The sequence below is a fragment of the Syngnathus acus genome, chromosome 2 (genome assembly GCF_901709675.1).
Source record: "Syngnathus acus chromosome 2, fSynAcu1.2, whole genome shotgun sequence".
In the NCBI taxonomy this organism is placed as follows: domain Eukaryota; kingdom Metazoa; phylum Chordata; class Actinopteri; order Syngnathiformes; family Syngnathidae; genus Syngnathus; species Syngnathus acus.
Genome location: NC_051088.1, coordinates 2081488 through 2100525, shown reverse-complemented (window position 1 = coordinate 2100525; position 19038 = coordinate 2081488). Strand labels below are relative to the sequence as shown.

Sequence of the window (19038 nt, the reverse complement as noted above, 5' to 3'; positions counted from 1 at the left end):
CTCAACCTTATTCAAAACATACCACTAATCAATAAGATGCCTGAAAACAAAAATAAACAATCTCTCCCTTCAATCTGCCTATGTTCCGTCTTCACTAAAAACAGCCATCATCAAACAACTTCTAAAAAAACCTACTACTCTAGATCAAGTCCCACTATCCAATTACAGACCAAGTTCCAACTGCTCATTCATCAAAAAAATGTGTTTCCTCCCAGTTGCATTACCACCTAAAATCCAGTAGTCTCTACAAATTTTTTTGAATCCGGTTTCCACCCCTCCCACAGCACAGAAACAGCCCTAATCAGAGTGACCAACAACCTTCTTATGACCTCTAGATTCTTCTGGACCTCAATGCTGCATTCGACACCATTGACCACATCCTCTTACACCGCCTCCAGCACCACATTGGCCTCTCCCACACTGCCCTTCACTGGTTTCACTCCGACTTCACTGACCGGGCCGAGCATGTGGTCCTGGAGGATGCTATACCTCACCCCCACACCACCAGTGGGGTCCCCCAGGGCTTTGTGCTCGGCCCCATCCTCTTCACCATCTACATGCTTCATGTGTCAGCATGTATTGAATCAACTTCCATTGCAATGATGATGATGATGATGATAGAACTTTATTCATCCCACAGCGGGGAAATTCACTTGTCGCAGCAGCGCATATGAGTGCAAGAATAATACGAGAACAAGAATAAAACAAGTGCCAGAATTACAAAAAAGGGTAAATAACAGACAAGGACAAACACAAGTGCTGCTAGCAGAGACGAAACACATTCATTTTATCAGGTGGCATGCATGTTGTAAAGTCTGACAGCAGAGGGAATGAAGGATCTGCGGAATCGTTCCTTCCTACACCGAGGGTGCAAAGGTCTGCCGCTAAAGGAGCTGCTCAGGGACCGCACAATCTCATGGAGGGGGTGAGAGGTGTTGTCCATGATGGATTTAAGCTTAATCAACGTCCTCCTCTCACCCACAACCTCAATGGAGTCCAGGGGACAGCCCAGGACAGAGCTCGCTCTTCTGACCATCTTATTCAGTCTCCCCCTGTCCCGGTCAGTACTGCCCCCACCCTAGCAGACCACAGCGTAGAGGATGGCTGAGGCCACCACAGAGTCATAGAAGGTCCGGAGGAGAGCCCTGCACACACCGAAGGACCTCAGTCTCCTCAGCAGGTGGAGGCGACTCTGGCCCTTTTTGTACAGGGCGTGGGTGTGATCAGTCCAGTCCAGTTTGTTGTTAAGGCGAACACCCAGGAATTTGTAGTTCTCCACTACCTCAATGTCCGATCCCTGGATGTTCACCGGAGTGAAGATGGGTGCTGTCCTCCCGAAGCTCACAATCAACTCCTTCGTCTTGCTGGTGTTCAGCTGAAGCTGGTTGAGCTCACACCAGCTGACAAAGTCCTTGATGACCGTCCTATATTCCAGATCGTTCCCCTCCGAGACATATCCAACAATGGCCGCGTCGTCGGAGAACTTCTAGATGTGGCAGTGAGCAGTGTCTCCATCTTCACCCTAAGCAATGACGGCTGGATGGTGTTAAAAGCGCTGGAGAAATCGAAGAACATGATCCTTCCAGTGCTCCTGTTGTCCTCCAGGTGAAGCAGTGTTCTGTGCAGTAAATAAATCACTGCATCGTCCACCCCAACACCAGGCCGGTAAGCAAACTGCAGGGGGTCCAGCTGTGCTCCCACTAGTGAACGCAGGTGACCCAGAATGATCCTCTCCATAGTCTTCATCAGGTGGGAAGTCAAGGCAATAGGCCTGAAGTGGTTAGGCTCCTTGGGGCGCGGCACCTTCGGTACGGGGACCACGCAGGAGGTCTTCCACAGTCCTGGGAGTCAGGCTCAGGCTCAGGTTGAACAGAGTACCTGACCACACCACTCAGCTGGTCCGCACAGTCCCTGTGCCGTCTCGGCCAGATGTCGTCTGGGCCCGGGGTTCCCTGCCTTGATCTTTCTGAGGTGACTCCTCACCTGAAGATCTGTAAAGGAGAGGGGGACGTTGGAAGACCGGGGTGATGGAGTGGAGACAGAAGAGTGACCCCGGAGGGGGTGAGAGGGGGTTGGTGAGCTGGCGGGGGGGCTGGAGTGTCGAAGGTGGCAGAATGGGGTGGAGAGCGAGGCAAAGGGGCAGGGGGGAGGCGGAATCAAATCTGTTGAACAACAGATTGAGTTCATCCGCCCAGTCCTTGTCCCCATCAGCTGGTTTCCAATCAGCCCCTTTACCATGGCCCGAGATGGACTGCAGACCCCTCCAGACATCCCTGGCGTTGTTAAGCCCCATCTGCTTTCCCAGCCTCCTCCCGTTGTTCTCCTTCCCCTGCCTGATCTTCAGCCGGAGGTCCTTCTGGATTCTACGCAGCTCTACCACATCCCCCAAACCAAAGGCTCTCTTTTTCCCATTAAGCAGAGCCTTTATCTCGGACGACACGCAGCTGTACCTCAAGTTCACCCCATCCGCGCCCCCTCTGACACTCTCTCCCGTCGCAATTCCTGCCTGGAGGAGATAAAGGCATGGGTGAGACAGAACTTCCTGCAGTGAATGGCTCAAAAAGAGAAGTAATTCAAATCGGTACTTCTCACCAACTCTACTCCTCACCCATTACTTCTATTTTATTCTTTGGTCACAGCCAGGGGTCGGCAACCCGCGCCTCCAGAGCCGCATGCGGCTCTTTAGTCCCCCCCTAGCGGCTCCCTGGAGCTTTTGCAAAAATGCGTGAAAATGGAAAAAGTTGTTGTTGGTTTTTTTAAAATATGGTTTTTAGATGTTTATCATGACACAAACATTCTTATGCTGTAAAAATTTATGTACTTGTAAATATATCAAAATGCAGAATTTCAGAATGGCGTCAAATAGCCAAATTGCGTCATAGCCTGCGACACAGCACAGGCGAGTTGTTAACAAACAGGGGTGTGAGAGAGTGATGGGCCATGGATTCAAAAGTCAAACAGAGAAAGATTGCTGATGAGAACAGAGGGTTTAAGAAAGACTGGACTGAACCATTTGCTTTCATTGCCAATGCCGAAGGATTGCCTGCATGTTTGATTTGCAATGAGAAGTTGTCATATCACAAGAAGAGCAATTTGGAGCAACATTTTCAGCTAAAGCATGCTAAATTTGCTGCCGATCAGCCAGTTGGAACTGAAAGGAGAGGTGCAATTTGAGGACCGAAAAAACGGTTTCAAGAAGTGGATTGCATCTCCAAACTCTACTACTGCTGCAGGTTTTGTTGCAGCCCGGGAGATAATAAAGTTCGGAAAACCATTCGCCGATGGTGAGTACATGAAGGATTCATTCATTAAACTACCAGAGTAGTCACGTGGTGCGTAATTCTCTCCAGGATGCACTGCAGGGAAAATAAATATTTAATCGTGAATGTTCATTTTGTATTTGTAGCCTCCGTAATTATTTTAATAGTTGGCATGCATACAGCTTATGTATTGACAGTCTATGTTGCCTTATAAAGGGCTTTTAGTTTTTTGCGGCTCCAGACAGGTATGGTTTTTTTTTGGGCCAATATGGCTATTTGAACATTTTGGGTTGCCAACCCCTGGTCACAGCATTCCTCTCTCTTCCTCTGTTACCAACCTTTGTGTTGTTTGACCCCCACCTCTCTTTTGACAATCAAGTCAACCACATTTACAAAACTTCATTTTGACACCTCCGTAACATTTCCAAACTTCGCTCTTTACTCTCTCTCCCGGCTGCAGAGAAGCTTGTCCATGCCTTTGTCTCCTTCAGGTTGGACTACCGTAATGGACTCTTCATCGGAATCCCTGGCAAGAGTATTCAAAAGCTCCAGTATGTCCAAAATAGCGCTGCCGGGGTCCTGATGAGGGTGTGGAAACACAAGCACATCATCCCCATCCTTCACATCCTCCACTGGCTCCCCGTTCACCTCGGTATAGTATACAAGATTCTCCTGCACACCCACCACTGTCTCCACGGTGATGGCCCCACTAACCTCATCACACCACACACCTCTGGCAGAACCCAGTCAGGCCAACAGCACTGTCTGCTCCCGCCCAGGACACGACTCAAGACCATGGGGGACCAGGCCTTCGAACCCGCTGCTTCCCGTCTATGGAACGCCCTCCTAGGCCATCTTAGGGCCCCACAGACGGTGGAAGCTTTTAAGAAAGGTCTAAAAACCTATTTATTCCAGAAAGCATACTCTTGCTAGTTTTTAATGATATCTTATCAGTGTTATTACTTTTTTTTATTGATTTAATTTTACCTGTCCTGTGTTCTGTAGCAGTTTGATATCTGCTTTCAAAGTGCAATCTAAATAAAATCCATTATTACTATTATTGATGTATTCCGCCAACCCGTGGAGGAACGCGCCCACCAGGGTACACATCACACCGTGATGCAGTACGCTAGGACGCTCGTGGTGGATGTTCAGTGGGTCGCCAGCAGCTGCTTCTCAATATGGTTTTTCCTGAGCACTCTCAGGAAGTGGAGTCACTGTTGTGCTTTCAAGACTACCACTTTGTTGACAGTCCAGGAGAGGACCTCCTCAACTCCACAGAGGAAGCAGAGCCTGTAGAATATGAGGCGAACTCTCATCTCTGGGTTTGAAGTCACTGAGGTGAATGTGCTTTGTGGATTTGGAGAAGACGTTCGACCATGTCCCTTGGGGAACTCTGTGATGGGTGCTTTGAGAGTACGGGGTATCGAACCTACTGATCAGAGTGGTTCAGTCCCTGTATTACGATGCCAAAGTTTGGTCCGCGTTGTTGGCAGTAAGTTGGATTCGTTTCTGTTGGGACAGAATTTCCAGGCGCAAGCCGAGGCCTTGAGGGTGTCCAGTTTGGTGACCTCAATATCGCCTCTGATGTGGTACTAATGGCTTCTTCAAATCGTGATCTCCAGATCTCACTGGAGCTGTTGCCAGCCGAATGTGAAGCACCTACAAATCTGAGACCATGGTCCTCAGTCGGAAAAGAGAGGGTCGAATGCCCTTCCTGGGTCGGGGATAAGAATTAGTGGAGTTCAAGCACCTTGAGGTCTTGTTCTCAAGTGAGGGTAGGATGGAGCGGGACATCGACAGCTGGATCAGTGCAGCGTCTGCTGTGATGCAGACTCTGTCCCGTCTGTCGTGGTGAAGGAGCTAAGCCGAAAGGCGAAACCCTCAACTTAGTGGTCGATCTATGTAACTACCCACACCTATGGTCATGAGCTATGGGTCGTGACCGAATGAACAAGATCCTGGATTCAAGCAGCCAAAATGAGTTTCCTCTGCTGGGTGTCGGGGCTCTCCTTTATACAGGGTCCGGCAAAATGATCTGACACATTTGTAGGTTTAATAAAATGCAAATAAATTAAATGAATAAAAAAGTTTTTTTTTTATTTTCAAAAAGTACATATGATGAAACGAAACAAAACAAAACGGCATTATATGTACTTTTTGAAAATAAAAAAAAAGTTGTTTCTTTAATTTATTTGCATTTTATTAAACCTACAAATGTGTCAGATCATTTTGCCGGACCCTATAGAAGCTCTGTCCTCTGCAAGGGAGTCGGAGTCAAGCCTTTGCTCCTCTGTGTTGAGAGGAGCCAGAAGAAGTGGTTCAGACATCTGATTAAGATGCCTCCTGGACGCCTCCCTGGTGAGGTGTTCCAGGCATGTCCCTTGGTGGGAGGTCCCGGGGTCGACCCAGGACACCCTGGAGAGACTTCCTCTTGGCTGGCTTGGGAATGCCTTGGGATCCTCAGGGATGAGTTGGTTGAAGTGGCTGGAGAGAGGGGAATCGAGGCTTCTTTGGAAAAGCTCCAGCCCCCACGACCTGACTCAGGATAAGCGTTGGAAAATTGATGGATAAACGGACGCACAGATGGATTGAGTGGATGGATGGATGGATGGATGGATGGGTGGATGGGTGTATGGGTGTATGGATGGATGGACTGCCTTGATGCCCAAATGTGCCTGAGTCCTCCATTCACCCAGTCATTAACTCTCTAACAGTTGCTTGACCAGCCAACCAACTCACTCAGACTGACAATCTGATGACGGCGGGTGCTCTAAATAGAAAAGACATATTACTGTCTACTGTATATATTTGCTCTCAGAAGTGATTTACCAGCAAAGGTCGCTCTTCTGGCGCTGTTTCCTTTGGCAACTGTACATTGCTATCGAAGATGACTTGTCTGTAGTAGAGGAAGTCCTCACGGCCCTCGAAGCTCTCTGTCATTTCCCCTGGTGTGTCCACACGCCGTACTAGGCCATCCACACGAGCACCACTAAATTCCATGTCATGCTCATTGCCATCTGTTTGAGCTGACGTGAATTTGTGAACTGAAAATAAAGTTAGTAATTAAAACCTTTGCCAATTGAATGTATTTAAAAGAAAATGAACAAACAATTGTGGAGAAAGAAGAGAGGCAGACTGGGGAGAGCATGAAGAGACTTTTTACTTTTTTTTAAAAATCCTTTCACACTTTTAGACTACGCTTGAGCATTGTTTAAAGAATGATTCCGTTTTGGATTCTGGGCCCTCATTGTGATTCCAGTTCCAAACGACACCTGATTCTGATTCTTAAAGTGGGCATGGTCAAAAAAAAAGTTTGCATTGTTTAAATCAGGCCCTGGGATTTATCAGGGGTCTCCAAATTACAACCATGTTGTTTTTGTGTGGCCCGCAGCATACACTGAAATGAAAACGTCACATGGTCCATGTCATTTGTCTCCATTTTACAACAGTAATTATTTTCCAAGATTGTTCTCAAGTTTCACTACTTTGTTTTCAAACAATAACCCATTCATCCATCCAACCATTGTCTGTACCGCTTAGTCCCCACGGGGGTCGCGGTGTGCTGGAGCCTATCCCAGCCGTCATCAGGCAGTAGGCGGGGGACACCCTGAACCGGTTGCCAGCCAATCGCAGGGCACACAGAGACAAACAACCATTCGCACTCGCACTCACACCGAGGGACAATTTGGAGTGCTCAATCGGCCTACCAAGCATGTTTTTGGGATGTGGGAGGAAACCGGAGTGCCCGGAGAAAACCCACACATGCAAACTCCACACAGGGAGGGCCGGAGGTGGAATCGAACCCGCACCCTCCTAACTGTGAGGCGGATGTGCTACCCAGTTCTCCACCGCTGCCCATAACCCATTCTTCATTGATATTTTGCTTTATTACCAAACTCACCATTTTTCTCAGTAAATAAATTTTTTCTCAGTAAGTTTATTTCTAAAGGTGGCATTGACATAAAATTTTCACCAGATGTCGGTAACAACTCATGCAACCCACACACACAAACCATAGATGTCCAAGAATTAAGTGTAATAATGTGAAATGGCACAGGGAAATGTTACTGAACACATGACTAAAGGGAGGAACAAAAAGGCACAGAAAGCCAAGACACCAGCTGAAATCTCAAAGTATAAATAGAAAGTAATCCTGCACCTTAATAATAATGCACAAATTACCGTATTGGCCCGAATATAAGACGGTATTTTTTGCATTGAAATGAGACTGAAAAAGTGGGGGTCGTCTTACATTCGGGGTCTAGACATTATACCCATTCACAACACTAGATGGCGCCAGATATCTTTAAAGCGAATGCTGAACTTAACTCCCCAGGCCAAAGCGAACCCCTGTCACGAAGAAGAAAACTAAAAATAGCGGTAGCACGAAGAAGAAAAATAAAAAATAGCGGTAAGAAAGAAAAGAGAAGAAAATGAGAGAAGAGATAACAGAAAATGGAGAAACGTAGCGACAGTCTGGAGAAAAGTGGGTTGAAGATCGATCGGCCACGTTAACCGGCAGCTGAGAAGTTATGATGCAAACTTCAAGATGATGGTGATAAATGGGGCAGAGTCTTCAAACAATTCCAGAGCAGCTGTGAAATATGGTGTCACAGAGTGTAATGTACGGAGATGGAGAGCTCAAAAAGATCGCCTAAAAAATGGTCACAATCAGAGAAAAGCTTTCTGTGGTCCTCAGAGCGGCCGCTTTCAAGAGTTCGACAGGAGGGTGTGCGCGTACGTGGACAGTGACACTGAGCACAGCGAGGCAGAGGATGTTTGTGAGGAGTAATGTTCTGACATGACAGATCTCAGCTGCTCTCAAGTTTAAACCAGTTTGCATTATTTTATTGCAATGTTTGTCCTTATTCAGATTTGTTTCAAGACTACAGTTAGTTAGACTTCACTTTGATGGTTAATGCAGTTACTGCAATTTTGTTGTTTTATCACAGTACAAACCGGATTCGGTTGAAGTTGGGAAATTGTGTAAAATGTAAATAAAAACAAAATACAATGATTTGAAAATCCTTTTCAACCTAAATTCAATTGAATACACTACAAAGACAACATATTTAATGCTCAAACTCATACACTTTATTTTATTTTTCAAATAATAATTAACTTAGAATCTCATGGCTGCAACACGTGCAGTAGAAGTTGGGAAAGGGCATGTTTACCACTTCGTTACATCACCTTTCCTTTTAATAACACTCAATAAACGTTTTGGAAGAGAGGAGACTAATTCTCTTAGCTTCTCATGTGGAATTCTTTCCCATTCTTGCTTGATGAACCACTTCCGTTGTTCAACAGTCCGGGGTCTTCCCTGTCGTATTTTACGCTTCATAATGCGCCACACATTTTCAATGGGAGACAGGCGTGGACTGCAAGCGGGCCAGGGGAGAACATGGACACTTTTACTTCGAAGCCACGCTGTTGTAACACGTGCAGAATGTGGCTTGGCATTATCTTGCTGAAATAAGCAGCGGTGTCCATGAAAAAGACGTCGCTTGGATGGCAGCATATGTTGCTCCAAAATTTGTATGTACTTTTCAGCATTTATGTTGCCTTCACAGAAATGTAAGTCACCCATGCCATGGGAACTAATGTACCCCCATACCATCACAGATGCTGGCTTTTGAACTTTGCGTTGATAACAGTCCGAATGGTCCGCTTCCTCTTTGGCCCGGAGGACACGACGTCCAGTGTTTCCAAAAACAATTTGAAAAGTGGACTCATCAGACCACAAAACACTTTTCCATTGTGCATCAGTCCATTTTACATGAGCTCGGGCCCAGAGAACCCGGTGGCGTTTCTGGATGTTGTTCATAAACGGTTTTTGCTTTGCATGGTAGAGTTTTAACCCGCACTTACGGATGTAGTGACGAACTGTATTTACTGACAGTGGTTTTCTGAAGTTTTCCTGAGCCCATTTGGTGATATCCTTTACACACTTATGTCGGTTTTTAAGGCAGTGCCGTCTGAGGGATCGAAGGTCACGGTCATTCAGTCTTGGTTTCCGGCCGTGGCGCTTACGTGCAGTGATTTCACCAGATTCTCTGAACCTTTTGATGATATTATGGACCGTACATGTTGAAATCCCTAAATTCCTTGCAATTTTGCTTTGAGAAATGTTGTTCTTACTGTTTAACTATTTTCTCACACAGTTGTGGACAAAGTGGTGAACCTCGCCCCATCCTTGCTTGTGAATGACTGAGCATGTTTGGGGAGGCTCCTTTTATACTCAATCATGGTACCCACCTGTTCCCAATTAGCCTGATCACATGTGGGATGTTCCAAATAGGTGTTTGATGAGCTTTTCTCAGCTTTCTCAGTATTTCTTGCCACCTTTCCCAACTTCAACTGGACGTGTTGCAGCCATGAAATTCCAAGTTAATTATTATTTGTCAAAAAACAATTACGTTTATCAATTTGAACATTAAATATCTTGTCTTTGTAGTGTATTCAATTGAATATGGGTTGAGAAGGATTTTTAAATCATTGTATATTGTTTTTATTTACATTTTACACAATTTCCCAACTTCAACCGAATCCGGTTTGTAGATTGGTTTATTTACATTTCAAAAACCAGAAGCCATTCATTTACAAATGTGATTGCACTTTAGTTTACATATTTAAATGTTCAGATATTAAGATGTGATCGACATTTTTTACATGATTTGAATGAGGCAAAATAACATGCTTTTTCTCTCGAATATATTGTTATAATCATTTGTTTCAGATGTACTGTAATTATTTTCTGTATAAAAATTTAAATTGGTGTTCAAAAAGTCTTTTTTCAAACTTGAGTCTTGAAAAAGAGGGCGTCGTCTTATAATCAGGGTCATATTATATTTGGGCCAATACGGTAATACCAGCTAATTCAGTCCCAACCGATGGCCTTTCGATAGGTGTCTCTGGTATCACACAAGAAACATCTCATGATGGGTAAAAGTAAAGCTCTCTCTCAGGACCTTCGCAACCTTATTGTTGCAAACCATAATGATGGCATTTTACAGAAGGACTTCTAAACTTCTGAACGTTCCAGTGAGCACTGTTGGGGCCATAATCTGGAAGCGGAAATAGCATAATTTCACCATGAACCGACCACAACCAGGTGCTCCTCGCAAGATTTCTGACAGAGGAGTGTGACACTCCCTGACGAAGGCGGAAATTGCCGCCGAAACTGTCGGAAAAAGGTTTTAAGGTAAGACCTACATAATTTGTCTGAACAAAAGAAAACAAAAAGGCTATTAGTACTGGAGACATAATGAACACAATCCAACTAGTTCTTGATCCCGTTCGGCTTGTCTATTTCCCTAGCACGATCCTCATGCTGGCGAAAACCTTTGCTGAGTAGGCCCTAGATCAGGGGTGGGCAAACTTTTTGACTCGCGGGCCGAACTGGGTTCTAAATTTGGACCGGAGGGCCGAACCAGGAGCAGATGGACGTAGTGTTTGTGTGAAGTAATATAAGCGACCTGTAAAGGTCATTGCATAAAAGATTTTGGCCTTTAGTAGGTAGTAAAGCATGGATATTCCAAACAAGTTTTTTGAAAACAAATGCATTTATTAACAGCATTAAAAAAAAAAATCACTAAAAAACTGCTATCAGTGATTCTCATAAAATACGACACTATTATTATGAATAACAGTCTCCATCACTTCAGTGCCTGCAGGTCAGATTAATGAAAAATGTTTATCTTATGAGATCACATCAAACAGCAAACATTCTGACCAAATATATCATCTTGAAGAATCGGTGAAAGCATACATCCAAATAAAGTAATCAAAACGGCAACACGGTGAGGGGTATCTGAACATCAGAGCAGAGTTTTAACTCACAAACACCTGGTAACAGAGGTGAGGAAACGGGAAACACTTCCTTAAAGTAAGCCTTAAGAACTTTACAGGTTAAGATTAGTCGCAAACAGGTGGTGCATCAATGTCCTTGAGCATCCTGCATTGTTTGAAAATGAGAATGGTCGCTAGTTTCAATCCCTGCTATGTGTACAAATCATATTCAAAATGCATTTTTTTACAACAAACTTGAGAGCCTCCCCTTCATTTTCAGTGGGAACAGTGTTGTTGGTCTCCCTTTTTTGCTAGTGCGTCATAGTCTGGAGTAAAATTTGTTGTGGCAATTCTTAGGAGAGATCCGTTTACCTCGATCTGTGACGGGTTGATGTGGCTGAACGTCACGTCGCGTACGTCGAGCCAAATTGGCCACTCTTTTAACATTCGGCACTCACTTCTTTTCTTCGGGCCACTCATTTTAATGGAAGGATTCCAGGGGAAGGTTTGTGGGTGGCTTTAGCGTAAAACTGTATCTGAAAGCTCAGCGAGCGAATTACAAGAATGCTGTCGTCACAGCCCACGCTCTAAATTCGGGACTGATACAAATAGAGCGCGAGTGCGCCATGTCCGTACTACTGAGTACGTACGTACACGCACTTGTGAGTGTGCACCGAGCTTTCTGACACGGCTTCCGGTAGTAAATGCGCAGGCGAGCGGTTCCCCATCTACTGGGGAAACGCAGTCATTGCAGGCAAAATGACCAAAAAAAAAGTTTAATAATACAATTATTTCAGGGTTGGCGGGCCGGATTAGTTTGCCCACCCCTGCCCTAGATCTATGTAACTAAATAACTCGTCTACAAGTGATGAAAACCCAATCGCAAATTCACATTGTGGCGGTATAAAAACACTAGTTCCCCGCGTGAGTTAAGTTAACAACTGGAAATGATGTGACGAAAGTAGCGCCAAAATGCTGCCGAAAATAAGGCGGATGTTGTCGCATCATTGTTGCCAGTGAGTTAAGTTTACAGAGGCAAGCCGATTTCCGTACTCACAGCTTAACTAATTTAGCCTTGAGATGTACCAAAAGATGCCGCGAGTCGCCGAGGCTAACGTTGCCCGGCCGCTTCCATAACCCCTCCCCCCCATATATAGAAAACAAATTCTCAACGGATTTACGCGATTCACGAAAATGATACTTTCGACGGAAAAAAACACGGAAATTCGCTGATCCGCGGAAAATTCTCATCCCTGGACCACGTCGCACCCGATCTCCACTTCCCCTTTCCCCAAACATCAATAAAGACTCAGTGTGTCGCATTTGGTCGTCCTGCTCGCCTCTCGTGTCTCAAACACTAAAACTGTATGAATGCTGCTGGGGATTTAGGATAGAATACTTATTACTTATTGATTAGATGTTTTGGAAGTGATGTTGGAGCACATATGGTGTTCAGTTTTGTGCGTGGTTTGTTTGTTTCAGGGGCCCACGTGGTTGGCATGGAGGGGCCTTGAGTGGCCAATAGCACTTTACACCATTTGTCCCTCCTGTCCCCGTCATCGCCCGAGGAGAAGCCTCAGGGGGCCAGTCACGCTGGAGTATGTCCTATTGAGATTGTGGCTGACATACGTTTGTCTCTGTGTCCTTCTTTGTCTAGATCACAGGTGTCAAACTCTGGTAATTATTTTTGGCCCATGAAGCAATACCAAATGACCATTAGAGCTGGCCCGCCAGTATATAGCGCACGCACCAATAAAACTACAAATCCCAGAATGCTCTGCTAGTGTTTTAGCGCAAACACCCTCTCCTCTGTTGACCATTGTCATTGAGACCTTATGCTAATACCGATACCGTTCTTGGATTACCCTCAAAAATGGCGAAAAGAAAGGCAGAAAACAGGAACTTTCTGGACAGGTGGGAAGCAGAATATCTGTTTACATGTGTAAAAGACAAACCTCTTTGTCTTGTATGCGGAGTCAATGTGGCTATAATGGAGTATAACATTCGACGACATTATGAAACGAAACATCATGACAAGTACAAGGACCTTGACATGACTCAAAGGCTCCAGAAAGTAGAGGTAATGAAAAGAAGCTTGGTTTCACAACAAACAATGTTCAAAAAAGCCACATCACAAACAGAAGCTGCTATAAAGGCTAGTTTTATTGTGGCGACAGAGATCGCAAAATCAGCCCGGTCCTTCAACGAGGGAGAGTTCGTGAAAAAGTGCATGATGACCTCGTGTGCCCAGAAAAAAAGCAAGCATTTTTAAATGTTAGCCTGAGCAGAAATACAGTAGCTGCTCGCACATGTGATCTTGCCACCAATCTACTATATGACCAGTTGACGGAAAAGGCAAAAGATTTTGTTGCATTCTCCCTTGCTGTGGATGAGAGCAGAGACACATCTGATACCGCACAGCTGTCAGTCTTCATCTGTGGAGTGGACTCAAATCTGTGTGTTACTGAGGAACTTTTGGGATTAAAATCAATGCATGGAACAACCACAGGAAAGGAAATCTTTGAAGAAGTTTACAAATGTGTAAATGAAATGAAGCTGCCATGGATAAACTCGTGAGATTAACGACAGACGGTGCGCCAGCGATGTGGGGTCGAAAGAGTGGACTGGTGGCCAGAGTGCGGGAGATGATGCGGGAAGAGAACTGTGCAGGTGAGCTACGTAACTGTTTACCACTGCATTATACATCAATAATCAGTGTGTGGCAAAGCCCTAAAGATTGAACATGTTATGAACACAGTAACACGAGTAGTAAATTTCATCAGAGCGAAAGGTCTCAGTCACCGCCAGTTCAAGTCCTTTTTGGAGGAGTGTGGTGCAGAACACGCAGACGTGCCGTATCACACAGAGGTGAGGTGGTTAAGCCATGGAAAAGTACTAAACAGATGTTTTGAGCTGCTTGATGAAATATGTCAGTTTGTGGAAAGCAAAGGGAAAGACACAGCAGAGTTCCGGAATGAAAAGTTTCAGTGTGAGCTAGCCTTTCTGTGGGACATCACGAGCTATCTCAATGCGCTGAACCTGCAGCTTCAGGGTCGAGGGCTTATCATCACAGACATGTACGCTGCAGTGAAGGCTTTCAGAACCAAACTGTGCCTGTGAAAGAATCAGATGCTGCAAGGAAACCTGGGACATTTTTCCTGCTGCCAAACCCTGAAAATGCAGATTTCTACCACCGCGTTCCCCAGTCAAGAGTTTGCTCAAAAACTCCGCATACTTGGTGATGAGTTTACTCGGCGATTTGCTGACTTTGATGGCCAAAAATGTTGGTTTGAACTGCTCAGTAATTTGTTTGCAGTTGACGTGGAAAACGCACCAACCAACCTCCAAATTGAGCTGATTGAACTCCAGTGTAGTGACACACTTAAGTCCAAGTATGATGCTGTGGGCGCCGCACAGTTTCCACATTTCATCCCTGACACGATGCCTCACCTCTGCACTCAAGCTGCTCCGATGCTCTCCATGTTTGGCAGCACTTACTATCTACTGTATGTGAGCAACTATTCTCTTCAATGAAGATGACCAAAACATCTCAGAGGAGACGTCTGACTGATGAGAAACTTTGTCCAATCCTGAGGATTTCCTCAGCTCTGAGCCTGAGCCCAGACATTGATGAACTAACATCTCTAAGAAGAGATGCCAGGTATCTGGCTTGGACACATCGGAGTAGATCAGTGTGTAGCAAACTGACCTATAAATAAGGTTTTCTTTATGCACTTTTTCTTGCTACTCCAAGGTATGGACTTGAATGTCTGCACTTTGACAGAGGAATGTTATTTGTTAGTTTATTATTGTTATTTTATTTTTGAATATATTATTAGCCTTTGGGAGAATGTTACTGTTGAAGTTTCACTCAGAAGGCTGCACATGGTTTTTATTTAAATTTTGATTAAGAAATGGATGTTTTTTATTTGAAATTCAATTTTGCATGTGTGCAATATTTAGTTATATATTGAACAAAATTAAGCTTTTCTTGTTCCATACTTGATAAGCAAAACTAATTTGGGTCGATATGAAAAGGTTCATTATTACGGTATTTCCCAACCTTTTTTCATTCACGGCACACCTTTTCATTGGTAAAAATCTCGAGGCACACCACCAACAAAAATCTGTTAAGTGTTACAGAAAGAGTAACCATTGTGACCATTCGCCTTAAGGGGAACAGAGCCCACACAGGCATTTGCGAGCAGTTAATTTGGATATTCAAGCCGGACCCAAAAAAGAGAGGGTCGCGGGGCAGAAGGGAGAGACTCGAGGAAGGATGCTCGCGCAGACAGAGGCGTGCGAACGCAAAGTCACGAGGAGACATCAGTATGAGCAGGAATAAAATATTTTTCTAACTAAGATGCCTGTGTCCTGAGGAGTCATTTTCCCATCACCACCCATCCAGAGACGGACCCACTTGCCTCCACACACAGTTTGAATTCCGGTACTAGCCCTCTCGAGAGGGGCTGGACTCTCTTCCACTCTGGAGTTGCCCACGGTGAGAGGCGTCGAGCAGGTGTGGGTATACTTATTGCCCCCCGGCTGGGCGCCTGCACATTGGGGTTCACCCCGGTGAACGAGAGGGTAGCCTCTCTCCGCCTTCGGGTGGGGGGACAGGTCCTGACTGTTGTTTGTGTCTATGCACCAAACAGCGGCTCAGAGTACCCACCCTTCTTGGGGTCCCTGGAGGAAGTGCTGGAGAGTGCTCCTTCTGGGGACTCCATTGTTCTACTGGGTGACTTCAATGCTCACGTGGGCAATGACAGTGAGACCTGGAAGGGCGTGATTGGGAGGAACGGCCCCCCCGAGCTGAACCCGAGCGGTGTTCTATTATTGGACTTCTGTGCTCGACACGGATTTTCTATAATGAACACCATGTTCAAACATAAGGGTGTCCATGTGTGCACTTGGCACCAGGACACCCTAGGCCGCAGTTCGATGATCGACTTTGTAGTCGTGTCATCGGATTTGCGGCCGCATGTTTTGGAGAGGGGCGGAGCTGTCAACTGATCACCACCTGGTGGTGGGTTGGTTCCGATGGTGGGGCAAGATGCCGGTCCGACCTGGCAGACCCAAACGCTCTGTGAGGGTCTGCTGGGAACGTCTGGCAGAAACCCCTGTCAGGAAGAGCTTCAACTCCCACCTCCGGCTTTTCCCACGTCCCATGGAGGCGGGGGACATTGAGTCAGAGTGGATCATGTTCCGCGCCTCCATTGTTGAGGCGGCCGACCGGAGCTGTGGCCGTACGGTCGCTGGTGCCTGTCGTGGCGGAAATCCCCGAATCCGCTGGTGGACAGCGGTGGTAAGGGATGCCGTCAAGCTGAAGAAGGAGTCCAATCGGGCCGTTTTGGCCTGCGGTACTCCGGTGGCAGCTGACAGGTACCGGATGGCCAAGCGGAACGCGGCTTCGGCGGTTGCTGAGGCAAAAACTCGGGCGTGGGAGGAGTTTGGCGAGGCCATGGAGAATGACTTCAGGACGGCTTCGAGGAAATTCTGGTCCACCATCCGGTGTCTCAGGAGGGGGAAGCAGTGCAACGTCAACACTGTTTACAGTGGGGATGGCGTGCTGCTGACCTCGACTCGGGACGTCGTGAGTCGGTGGGGAGAATACTTCGAAGACCTCCTCAATTCCACCTACATGCCCTCCATTGTGGAAGCAGCGCCTGGAGACTCTGAGGCGGACTCTCCAATCTCTGGGGTCCTAGTCACTGAGGTAGTTAAAAATCTCCTCGGTGGCAAGGCCCCGGGGGTGGATAAGATCTGCCCGGCTTAAAGGCTCTGGATGTTGTCGGGCTGTCATGGCTGACACGCCTCTACAACATTGCGTGGACATCGGGGACAGTGCCTCTGGATTGGCAGACTGGGGTGGTGGTTCCCCTCTTTAAGAAGGGGGACCGGAGGGTGTGTTCCAATTACAAGGGAATCACACTCCTCAGCCTCCCTGGTAAGGTCTATTCAGGGGTGCTGGAGAGGAGGGTCCGTCGGGAGGTCGAACCTCGGATTCAGGAGGAGCAGTGTGGCTTTCGTCCTGGCCGTGGAACAGTGGACCAGTTCTAGACCCTCGGCAGGATCCTCGAGGGTGCATGGGAGTTCGCCCAACCAGTCCATATGTGTTTTGTGGACTTGGAGAAGGCGTTCGACCGTGTCCCTCGGGAGGTTCTGTGGAGGGTGCTTTGGGAGTACAAGGAGCCGAGCCAACTGATAAGGGTGGTTCGGTCCCTGTATCATTGATGCCAGAGTTTGGTCCGCATTTCCGGCAATAAGTCGGATTCGTTCCCAGTGAGGGTTGGACTCCGCCAAGGCTTCCCTTTGTCACCGATTCTGTTCATAATTTTTATGGACAGAATTTTTAGGCGCAGCCGAGGCGTTGAGGGGGTCCGGTTTGGGGACCTCAGCATCGCGTCTCTGCTTTCTGCAGACGACGTGGTGCTGTTGGCTTCTTCAGGCCGTGATCTCCAGCTCTCACTGGAGTGGTTCGCAGCCGAGTGTGAAGCGGTCGGGATGAGGATCAGCACCTCCAAATCCGAGTCCATGGTCCTCGGTCGGAAAAGGGTGGAATGCCCTCTCTGGATCGGGGATGAGATCCTGCCCCAAGTGGAGGAGTTCAAGTATCTTGGGGTCTTGTTCACGAGTGAGGGGAGGATGGAGCGCGAGATCAACAGGCGGATCGGTGCAGCATTGGCAGTAATGTACCGGTCCGTCGTGGTAAAGAGAGAGCTGAGCCAAAAGGCAAAGCTCTCAATTTACCGGTCGATTTACGCTCCTACCCTCACCTAAGGTCACGATCTATGGGTCGTGACCGAAAGAACGAGATCCTGGATACAAGCGGCCGAAATGATCATCCGGGAGAAACTCGGAGTAGAGTCGCTACTCCTCCACGTTGAGAGGAGCTAGATGAGGTGGCTCGGGCATCTCATCAGGATGCCTCCTGGACGCCTCCCTGGGGAGGTGTTCCGGGCATGTCCCACCGGTAGGAGACCCCGGGGACGACCCAGGACGCGCTGGAGAGACTATGTCTCTCAGCAGGCCTGGGAACGCCTTGGGATCCCCCGGGATTAGCTGGATGAAGTGGCTGGGGAGAGGGAAGTCTGGGAGTCCCTCCTAAAGCTGCTGCCCCTGCGACCCGACCCCGGATAAGCGGAAGAAGATAGATGGATGGATGGATGGATGGATGGATGGACATCAAAACCATTACAAAGTCAGCCTACTATAACTCTGATGAACATATCATGGATTAAAGGCCTTATGTCTCAGCAAGATTTGGAAAAGCTTGTCCATGCTTTTGTTTTCAGTAGACTTGACTATTGTAACGGGGTTTTTACAGGCCTTTCTAAAAAGTCAATCAGACAGCTGCAGCTGATTCAAAATGCTGCCGCTCGAGTTCTCACTAAAACCAAAAAAATAGATCATATCACTCCAGTTTTGAGGTCCTTACACTGGCTTTCTGTTTGCCAAAGAATTAACTTTAAAATACTTTAACTGGTTTATAACGCTCTGAATGGTCTAGGGCAGTGGTCCCCAACCTTTTTTGCGCCACGGACCGGTTACGTGTCAGAAATATTTTCGCGGACCGGCCTTTACATAAATAAATAATGTATTTAGATAAATAAATAATACATTTATAATAAATATATAAATACCATGAAATAAAATGATACGACTGGCATAAAAACAAGTATAAAGTTTCTCAGAAACGAGCAGGTCCCATCTAGGCGTAATCGGAGACAATGACACCCGAAGTGGTTAAGGTTTGTCTTTAAATGCAGGATGCTTGGTATCCATGTGCTGAAGCAGTTTTGAAGGCTTCGTTGCCTTAGCTAGCCTGTCGCCACATATTATGCAGAGTGGGCTTGGCGCGTCAGAGTCACCTGTGGCGATGAATCCATATTTTAAGTAGGACTCCAGAAATTTTCTTTTAAATGCAGCTTTCCTTTTCTTAGAAGTCGTAGTCTCTTCTTCTTCCGTCTCCTCATTGGGCTTT

General features: G+C 46.5%; 1 protein-coding gene and 1 pseudogene across 4 annotated transcripts in view; one reads left to right on the top strand and one right to left on the bottom strand.

Moving 5' to 3' along the window:
• Window positions 1-19038, bottom strand: part of LOC119119492 (dynein regulatory complex subunit 7-like) — a 78410-nt gene that overhangs the window by 10074 nt on the left and 49298 nt on the right. For 3 of the 4 annotated variants that reach the window (XM_037245919.1, XM_037245915.1, XM_037245917.1), the window contains exon 12: window positions 6188-6307. The exons of the other annotated variant lie outside the window; for it this stretch is intronic. The gene's annotated coding sequence lies outside the window, so the exon portion shown is untranslated. Of the gene's footprint in view, window positions 1-6187; window positions 6308-19038 lie in introns of those variants that run through there. 4 annotated transcript variants of the gene reach the window in all.
• LOC119119489 lies at window positions 12928-14904 on the top strand (annotated as a pseudogene).